The sequence below is a fragment of the Triticum aestivum genome, chromosome 2B (assembly GCF_018294505.1).
Source record: "Triticum aestivum cultivar Chinese Spring chromosome 2B, IWGSC CS RefSeq v2.1, whole genome shotgun sequence".
In the NCBI taxonomy this organism is placed as follows: Eukaryota; Viridiplantae; Streptophyta; class Magnoliopsida; order Poales; family Poaceae; genus Triticum; species Triticum aestivum.
Genome location: NC_057798.1, coordinates 262870521 through 262881202, shown reverse-complemented (window position 1 = coordinate 262881202; position 10682 = coordinate 262870521).

Sequence of the window (10682 nt, the reverse complement as noted above, 5' to 3'; positions counted from 1 at the left end):
GGGTTATACCTTCGAAGCGTGCGTTTTCGGAGCGGTTCGAGTCGTCGAGGGAAGTAGTTGTTCACGGCGACGGTAGAGGTACTCGCGATCTTGGCAACGGTAGTCGTACATGTCCGGAGAGGAACTTGTCGCATCCACGGTATTCGGGCGTAGTGGAAGTAGTTGTTCAATTGTTGTCGTGGGAAGTAGTCGTACACGGCGTCAGTAGTGGTACACGGGTCCTCGGGCGACGGTAGATGGTACATGTTTTCGTAGTTGTTCAGGTCGACGGTAGTTGTACACGGGTCCTCGTCTTCATGGTACTTGACGTCCTCTCGGCCTTGACAGTGACGAAATGGAACGCGGTGGTCGTAGTACTTGGCGAATCCACGTAGTCGAACATGGGTTGTAGTGGTACTTGACGCCCGTAGACATCCAGGGTCATCGTAGAGGTACTCTTCGTCCATGAAACTAGCAGTGGAGCACACTCATGCCTCGGGTCTTTGCGGATGCAAACAGCAGCACAGGGCTGGCCGAGGCAACGCGGGACAAGGGCGAGGCGACGCCGCGGGGTTGCGGGAGGCGAAGCCACAGGGCGACGCGCGGGACAGACGACGGGGATGGCCAAGATGAGGAGGACCCGGTCCCTAGACCTCGGACCTAGCCGGAGACGGGCGAGGGAAGGGGCGGTCAGGCGACCGACGGGGCACGGCAGGCTGCTTGGTGGAGGAGTCGCGCGGGCGAGGAGGCGCGCGGGAGCAGGGTCGCACGCAGAGGCGACGAGGAGGAGGCCACGGGCGAGGGAGGAGGTTGGGCGCGCTCGGGGACGAGCTCCGACGGAGCTGCTCGCTGTCGACGGCCGGAAACAGAGACGAGGCAGAGGAGGGGCACGGGCGCAGGAGGCTGAGAGGGGCGATGGGTTCGGGCGCTGCGGGTGGAGGGAGAGTTCGGGCGCGGTGGAGAGCTCGGCAGCGGGGCCAGCAGCGGCAGCCGCAGGAGGCCGAGGCCGGCGAAGGTGCGGGCGTCGAGGCAGGGCGACGGAGGTGGAGGCGCGAGGCGGAGAAGGTTCGGCGGCGGGGTCGCGCGCGAGGGCTCTGCTCCTCTCTCTCCCTGTGAGGATGGGGGCACGAGCGAGGGAGAGGGAGAGATCGAGAGGAGGGACGCGAGGGGATCGGTGATGCGCTGCGCGAGGAGATGGGGGTCGGGCGCGAGGAGAGGGAATCGATCGATGAGCGTGTGGCGGCGGCACAGAGGGAGAGATCGACAGGAGGGAGTCGGGCTAGGGTTAGAGGGGGGCGTGGCTGGGCCTTGGGCCGGCTTAGCCTTGGGTCAAATGGGCTGCGGGGAAGCGGCCCTCTTCTCTCTCTCTCTTATATTTTCTTAGCAGAAAACAATTAAAGAGAAGAAAAGGAAAGAGAGGGTTAGGGAAAGGATTTGCGCATGGAGACAATTTTCCCGGACTCACAAAAATGAGCTCGATCCAGGAAAAATAGAAGTGGGCATGATCGAAAGATTTAAATTCAAACTCATTTGAAATTCAAATGGGTTTGAACTAGGACTTGATGAAAGGAAGGTCCAAAAATGTTCGGATTTTTGGTGGAGTTCCGGAAAATGATGAAATAAATATTGGCAAGGTTGGAGACCAAACTTGAAGCAGAAAAGGAACGAAATTATTTGTAAGTGTGTTTTGGTGATTCCAAAATAGTGGAATATTTAATATAGCTCCCTAATATTGGAGGATATGTTATAAAGAGAAGTCACCATGTGAGTCCCTCAATTTAAATGGATCGAAAAATCCATACAATTTATTTAGTTGAGGTTTTAAAAATTAATGATATGATGGCATGATGACATGATGCAATGCACATGATGCAAGGATGAATGCAACAAATAAAACAAATCACACGACGAAACTCGGAATAGCTGGAAGTCTTCTGGAGCGTCGGTCTCGGGGCGTTACACCGCAGGGGCGATCTTGGGCTGTGGGCCGACTGAACTGTATCCGATACTACGGATCTGCTGTGAAGCCTATTCCGCGACTGAGACACTGTTGTGTTTTGTTCTCCTGCTGCTCGGAGCAAGGCCCGGATCTGCATCAAACCTCTGCCAGCCTCTAACTGGGAAGGTTGAATCGACTCTGCTATCCGGGCTACAGCTGTGAGATTCTGAATCGGAGTACGGTATACCTTAGGCGGAGGTGGGAAAAGCTGTCGTCGACTGGACTCAGGAATCCGCTCCCAAGCACGCTCGTCGAGAGCGCTTTGAAGGTTCTCTAGTCGAGTGTGCTCAGCCAAATTAGCCAAGTGCACCTCTTCCAAAGCCCGAGCCTCGGGGGTTTCTCCAACGATGGGTGTGTGGAGTGCATCCATGTTGCGGCGACGAAGTTCTTCCCTCTACTGCGAAGAGAGGGGTTCGGGATGGTACTCCTCATGAACATGCGACGGATCGCCGCCACCATCCTCGCCGTCAGCACGGCGGAAACTAGGCGGACTACATGGTCCATTGACCATCAAGACTTCAGCCGCAGGGTCGCTGCTATCGCACTCAGATGCGGTCTCCGGGGAGCCAGTCGACAAATCAAACAGGCCATGGAGAGTTTCGTCGGGCTCGATTGCCGCGACTTGATGGGTGGACGAATGCTGAGACACCGCGTGTTTCACCCACCGCTGAAGCCGCGACCGACCAGATCGCTTGTGGCGGCGAATAGCAGGGAGGGCAGATACGATCGGAGCCAACCGATACTGCGTCGACGGCTGCCAGAGAAGGACGCCGCGAATGCACGCGCGAAAGTGCATCGCCCATTGGACTGGGAGCGCCTCGACGTCAAGGGGAGCTTCCTGAAGCCAAGCGGAGTCGTTGGCGATGAAAACGAGCGCGCCGAGACGGATCTCGTGGCCCTCAGCCAATCCACTGCCGGAAACCATGATGATGGTGATCGAAAAAATTGCAACTTCACCAACAAGTCGCTAAGATACCTACCCCACGGTGGGCGCCAACTGTCGTGGTTCTAAGAATGACAGTAGAAAGGCGGGGTAGGTATGGAGAGGCAAGATCTCAGCTATGGTGAAGATGTACACACAGGATTTACGAGTTCAGGCCCTTCTCGGAGGAAGTAATAGCCCTACGTCTTGATGCCCGGAGGCGGTCGACTGGATTATATGTGTGTGATGTTACAGGGGGTGCGAACCCTTGTCCAAGAGGAGGGGGTGGCTTATATAGAGTGCGCCAGGACCCCAGCCATCCTCCATTACAAGGGGCTTAACGTACATAAAGTAGGGGCGTTACTGATAACGCCAACCTTAAGTGTTATTTATGACCCTAAAGACTACGGATTGAATGCCTAGCCATTGCAATGCTGAGTGACTCCTGATATTTGGTGGGTTGAGTGATTCCTTGAATGGCCGAGTGGCAATAGGTAGGGGGTCGCCCGAGTGATATGACTGGTCGAGTGGATTACACTCGACATCTTTGACTGGGGGTCTCTTGTTGCCTCTTGGACTTCTTATCTTCTAGGGTAGTGACCTTGGGTAGGACGTATGGGTCAGGCCCATGACCCTACCCCAGGTCTGTATCCTCATCAGGTTAGGCTTAAATGTGCTAGTCATATGCTTCATGATGCTCCCGTTATGTTTCAATTCTTATCTTTTATGTGAGCATCATTGTCATCATCATGCCTAGCTAGAAAGGCATTAAAGAAAAGCGCTTGTTGGGAGACAACCCAATATATACCCTTACTATTTTTGTGTGTTCACATGATTATGCTACTGTAGTAATCATGTTTTATAGCTTTTGTTTCAATAAAGTGCCAAGTAAGACCTTTAGGATAGCTTACGGTGATAGTTGTGTTGATCCTACTGAAAAACAGAAAATTTTGCACCAAGTAAATTAGTTTTGATAAGTCACAACAACATGCTTATGATCTGATTCTTTCTTCTCTGGATTGGTACACAACTTGCTTAGGACTTCCTAATTTGGTAGGATTTTTGGAGTTCCAGAAGTACACGTTTGATACAGATTACTACAGACTGTTCTGTTTTTGACAGATTCTGTTTTCTATGTGTTGTTTGCTTGTTTTGATGAATCTATGAGTAGTATCGGAGGGTATGAACCATAGATAAGTTGGAATACAGTATATATTACACCAATATGAATTTAGAAGGAGTTCATTATAGTACCTAAGTGGTGGTTTTATTTTCTTAACTAACGGAGCTTACGAGTTTTCTGTTGAGTTTTGTGTTGTGAAGTTTTCAAGTTTTGGGTAAAGATTCGATGGATTATGGAATAAGGAGTGGCAAGAGTCAAAGCTTGGGGATGCCCAAGGCACCCCAAGGTAATACTCAAGGACAACCAAGAGCCTAAGCTTGGGGATGCCCTGGATGGCATCCCCTCTTTCGTCTTTGTTCATCGGTAACTTTACTTGGAGCTATATTTTTATTCACCACATGATGTGTGTTTTGCTTGGAGCATCATTTTCTTTTGTTAGTATTTGCTTGCTGTTATTTAGAATAATGTTTTGCATCTTTAGTTTCAATAAAAATGTCAAGGATAGCCTCTACCATGCTTATTTTGCTAGTATACATGTTGGTGTTTGAAAACAGAAAGTTTACCGCTGTTGCAAAAATTCCCTAGAAAAGTCAGAGAATGATATAATGTTGAAACTTTTTGCATATTGAGCTCTGATAAATCTTCTACAGCGTAGTTATTTTCTCATAATTTTTGTAGTTAGGGAAGTATTGATACTTTTGCATTCTTTACAGACTGTACTGTTTTGGTAGATTGCTGTTATGGTTGCATTGTTTGCATATGTTTGCTTGTTTACTGATTCTATTTGACGATGGGAGTATTAAATATGCAGAGGCATTTAGTATGCAGTGTTGAATAATAATTTTAGTCATTTATTACAGTAGAAAATGATAAGGTTTTGCATTGGTTTAAACTAACTTATCTCACGAGTTCTTGTTGAGTTTTATGTGGATGAAGTTTTTGAGAAATAGAGAAACCATGATATGAGAGGAATTACGGAGACACAAAAGTTTAAGCTTGGGGATGCCCCGGTAGGCATCCCACCTTTCTTCTTCAACAACTATCGGTTAGTATCTGTTGAGCCTAAGTTTTTGCTTCTTCACATGAGTTGTGCTATCCTTGCAATGTCATTTTATTTTGCTTTGCTTGATGTTTGAATAAAATACCAAGATCTGAAATTCTTAAATGAGAGAGAGTATTCACATAGCTACATAATTATTTAGCTACTCATTGATCTTCACTTATATCTTTTTGGAGTAGTTTGTCATTTACTCGTGTGCTTCACTTATATACTATGAGTAAATGGTTGAATGAGTTGAATGTCATAAATCTGAAATTATTATGTTTCATTTGCTTATCCCATGGGGAGTAATGACTTCACATATAGGAAGTAGAGGTTGTATTTATTGAAGGTTAGCAAGCATTGTATTGGTCACTTGAACAATTCATGAAAGAGTATTGAAGGAAGAGAGATTTCACATATAAATATACTATCTTAGACATCTTCTATGATTGTGAGCACTCATTAGGTATGACATGCTAAAGAGTTGATGTTGGACAAGGAAGACAACGTAATGGGTTATGTTTTCTCACATCTCAGTTAAAGTATATTGTCATGGATCATTCAAACATGTTGAGCTTGCTTTTCCCCCTCCTGCTAGCCAAAATTCCTTGCACCAAGTAGAGATAATACTTGTGCTTCCAAATATCCTTAAACCCAGTTTTTGCCATGAGAGTCCGCCATACCTACCTATGGATTGAGTAAGATCCTTCAATTAAGTTGTCATGTTGCAAGCAATAAAAATTGCTCTCTAAATATGTATGACTTATTAGCGCGGAGAAAATAAGCTTTATACGATCGTGTGATATGGAAGTAATAAAAGCGACGGACTGCATAATAAAGGTTCATATCACAAGTGGCAATATAAAGTGACGTTCTTTTGCATTAAGATTTTGTGCATCCAACCCTAAAAGCACATGACAACCTCTGCTTCCCTCTGCGAAGGGCCTATCTTTTACTTTATGTCTTTTACTTTATGCAAGAGTCAAGGTGATCTTCACCTTTCCCTTTTTCATTTTATCCTTTGGCAAGCACCTCGTGTTGGAAAGATCCTGATATATATATCCAATTGGATGTAAGTTAGCATGAACTATTATTGTTGACATCACCCAAAGGTGAATCCGTTGGGAGACAACATTATAAGCCCCTATCTTTCTCAGTGTCTGATTAAAACTCCATAACCATAAGTATTGCATGAGTGTTAGCAATTGTAGAAGACTATATGATAGTTGAGTATGTGAAGTTTGCTAAATCAAAACTCTGACATAGACCCTTCCTGAAAATAAGATGAATTGTAATTGTTTGATGACTGAGAATGAAGTTTGCTAGCTTTCAAGAAAGTTTATGGTCTATGCTTTAACATGTGAATTGCTTGTTACTTGTTGGTGAGAAGTTTTATGAGATGAACTACTGTTATAACATATAATCATGCTAGAAAAGGTGATTGAAATTATCGTTGATCAAACTTGTGCACCTACTAGCATTCACACTTCATAAATTCTTTCTTTTATCATTTACCTACTCGAGGACGAGCAGGATTAAGCTTGGGGATGCTAATACGTCTCCAATGTATCTATAATTTATGAAGCATTCATGCTATTTTATTATCTGTTTTGAATGTTTATGGGCTTTATTATACACTTTTATATTATTTTTGGGACTAACCTATTGACCGAAGGCCCAGCCCATATTGCTGTTTTCTTGCCTATTTCAGTGTTTCGAAGAAAAAGAATATCAAACGGAGTCCAAACGGAATGAAACCTTCGAGATCTTGATTTTTGGAACGAACGTGATCCAGGAGACTTGGAGTTGAAGTCAAGGAAGCTTCGAGGTGGCCACGAGGGTGGGGGGCGCGCCCCCCTACTGGGCGTGCCCCCTGTCTCGTGGGCCCCTCAAGGCTCCCCCGACCGGCTTCTTTCGCCTATATATTCCCATATACCCTAAAAACATCGAAGCGAACAATAGATTGGGAGTTCCGCCGCCGCAAGCCTCTGTAGCCACCAAAAACCTCTCGGGAGCCTGTTCCGACACCCTGCTGGAGGGGGAATCCCTCACGGGTGGCCATCTTCATCATCCCGGCGCTCTCCATGACGAGGAGGGAGTAGTTCACCCTCGGGGCTGAGGGTATGTACCAGTAGCTATGTGTTTGATCTCTCTCTCTCTCGTGTTCTCTTTATGGCACGATCTTGATGTATCACGAGCTTTGCTATTATAGTTGGATCTTATGATGTTTCTCCCCCTCTACTCTCTTGTGATGAATTGAGTTTTCCACTTGAAGTTATCTTATCGGATTGAGTCTTTAAGGATTTGAGAACACTTGATGTATGCCTTGTCGTGCTTATCTTTGGTGACAATGGGATATCACGTGATCCACTTGATGTATGTTTTGGTGATCAACTTGCGGGTTCCGCCCATGAACCTATGCATAGGGGTTGGCACACGTTTTCGTCTTGACTCTCCTGTAGAAACTTTGGGGCACTCTTTGAAGTACTTTGTGTTGGTTGAATAGATGAATCTGAGATTGTGTGACGCATATCGTATAATCATACCCACGAATACTTGAGGTGACAATGGAGTATCTAGGTGACATTAGGGTTTTGGTTGATTTGTGTCTTAAAGTGTTATTCTAGTATGAACTCTATGATAGATTGAACGGAAAGAATAGCTTCATGTTATTTTACTACGAACTCTTGAATAGATAGAATAGAAAGGATAACTTTGAGGTGGTTTCATACCCTACCATAATCTCTTCGTTTGTTCTCCGCTATTAGTGGCTTTGGAGTGACTCTTTGTTGCATGTTGAGGGATGGTTATATGATCCAATTATGTTATTACTGTTGAGAAAACTTGCACTAGTGAAAGTATGAACCCTATGGCTTGTTTCCTACCATTGCAATACCGTTTACGCTCACTTTTATCATTAGTTACCTTGCTGTTTTTAAATTTTCAGATTACAAAAACCTATATCTACCATCCATATTGCACTTGTATCACCATCTCTTTGCCGAACTAGTGCACCTATACAATTTGCCATTGTATTGGGTGTGTTGGGGACACAAGAGACTCTTTTTTATTTGGTTGCAGGGTTGTTTGAGAGAGGCCATCTTCATCCTACGCCTCCCACGGATTGATAAACCTTAGGTAATCCACTTGAGGGAAATTTGCTATTGTCCTACAAACCTCTGCACTTGGAGGCCCAACAGCGTCTACAAGAAGAAGGTTGTGTAGTAGACATCATCGCCGCCTCAAGACTCTCGCTGACAAGCTCCGCGATATTGGCGCAAAGATCGATGATGATTTTCTCCTCAGCACGCTCACTGTCGGCCTCAACGAGGATTTCGGCAACGCTGCGGTGAACCTCACCCTCATCCCCAAGCCCTCCTTCACCAAGTTCATTGCGTACCTCTGGCTGGAGGAGCGGCGGATGAAGCAGGTGAAGGAGCGGTCCATCCACACTGCTCTTGCCACCGGCACCACCCACGGCGGGCCCCCGCCGCCTCCCGCTGCCCTAGCCGCGCCCCCTTAGCCGTGCCACCCGTCGTCGTACCTGTTGCCGCTGTTGCCGCTCCCGTTGCCCCCGTACGGGCCTCCCCCCACGCCACCCGCCGAAAGGCGTCGCGACGGCCGGCATGGCGGCTGGCACGGCGGCCAGCAGCAGCCGCAAGCCGCGGGAGCCCCTTATCAGCAGCAGCAGCTCCAGGTGCCTCATCCGTGGGCTGCCGGGTACAACCCTTGGACTGGTGTCGTTCATGCGTACACCATGCCGTTCCCACGGGCCCCTGCGCTGACTCTTCTCGTGCCGCGTCCGCCGGCGCATCAGGCATACTACGTGGCTCCACAGCCCTATGGAGGGTACCCATCGCCGCAGCTAAGTGGCAGTTATGGCTTCCCGATGGCGTCTCCGTCACCTTCGCCAGTGCTGCCACCGGCGCCTTGGGATCCAGCGCTTCTCGCCATGCTGCACACCGCTCCGACGCCGAACAACTACACTAGAGGCGGTGATTGATACATGGACACCGGGGCCATGGCTCACATGTTTGCTCATCCTAGTAATCTTGCCTCCTTCACTCCTGTCACCACCAACCGCCGCATCATTGTCGGTGACGGTTCCACCCTTCCCATTACACACATCGGGCACACTTCTTTTCCTTCTAATTCCATGCCTCTATCTTTGTCTAACATACTTGTGTCACCTCATCTTATTAAGAATCTTATTTCCGTTCATTGTTTCACTCGTGAAAATCCTTTTACTGTTGAATTTGACGAGCTTGGTTTTTGTGTCAAGGACAATCGAACCAGGATGGTACTTCACCGATGTGACAGCCCCGACGAGCTTTGTCCGGTGCATTCTCCTTCATCCACCTCCACTACACTGGTAGCTCTCTCCGCCAGTGTTGATCTCAGGCACGCTTGTTTGGGTCATCCCAACCCTGTCACTCTTCGTCATATTCTTAGGAGTTTCAGTTGTAATAAGATTGAGGATCACACTTGTCATGCCTATCGTGTCGGCAAACACGTTCGTCTTCCATTTAATAACTCCACTACCATTGCTTCTTCCCTTTCAGTTAATTCATAGCGATGCATGGACCTCTCCAGTTCCTAGTAATTCGGGCTATTTATATTATCTGGTCATTCTTGATGATTATTCTCATGATGTCTGGACTTTTCCTTTGTGACATAAGTCGGATGCACTTTCCACTCTGACGGCTTTTTACTCCTATGTCAGCATGCAGTTTGGACATCCCATTCTTGCTCTTCAGACTAAAATGGAAAAGAGTTTGACAACCTTGCTTTCCGCACTTTTCTATCGCACCATGGCACACTTTTTCATCTCACTTGCGCATACACTTCACAGCAGAACGTTCGAGCCGAACGCGTCCTTTGCACTCTAAATGACTGCGTTCGCACGCTCCTGTTTCATGCTAACGTGCCTCCTCGCTTTTGGCTGGACGCACTAGTTACTGCCTAGCTTCTCCTTAACCTTCGGCCCTATCGCTCGCAGTGGAATTTCGCACCTCATCACCTCCTCTTTGGTACGCCCCCGTCTTCTGATGGCCTGCGTATCTTTGGTTGTCTTTGTTATCCTAGCACTACCGACACTGCCCCTCATAAACTTGCACCATGTTCTGTTGCATGCATCTTCATCCGCTACCCTTCCAACTCCAAGGGCTATTGGTGTTATGATCCCGTCTCCCGCCGTGTGTTCACTTCCCAGCACATTTACTTTGATGAGCATGTGTTTCCGTTTCAGCAGGTACCTACGGCTATCCCTCCCACCACTGATGATGTGGGACCCTTGATGCCTCACCCAGGGCGCTCGCGTGCTGTTCTCGGCCCGCCCCTGGCTTTGAGGTGCGTCGCCCGCTGCCGCCTTTCGGCTCAGCAGCCCCGACCACGGGGCCTCCTTCGCCCACGGCTCCTGTGCCCGCGGCCCCAGCACTTTCAGTGCCCTCTTCGGCCGTGGCCCCGACGCCCCAGGCGCCCCCTCCGTCTGCGACCCTAGAGCTCGCGACTCCAGCGCCATCGGCGGCCTCTTAGCCCGTGGCCCCGATGCCCCCGACCGCGGTGCTGGCGCCCCCTCCGCACGCGGCTCCGGCGCCCTCGGTCGCGGCCTTGTCGG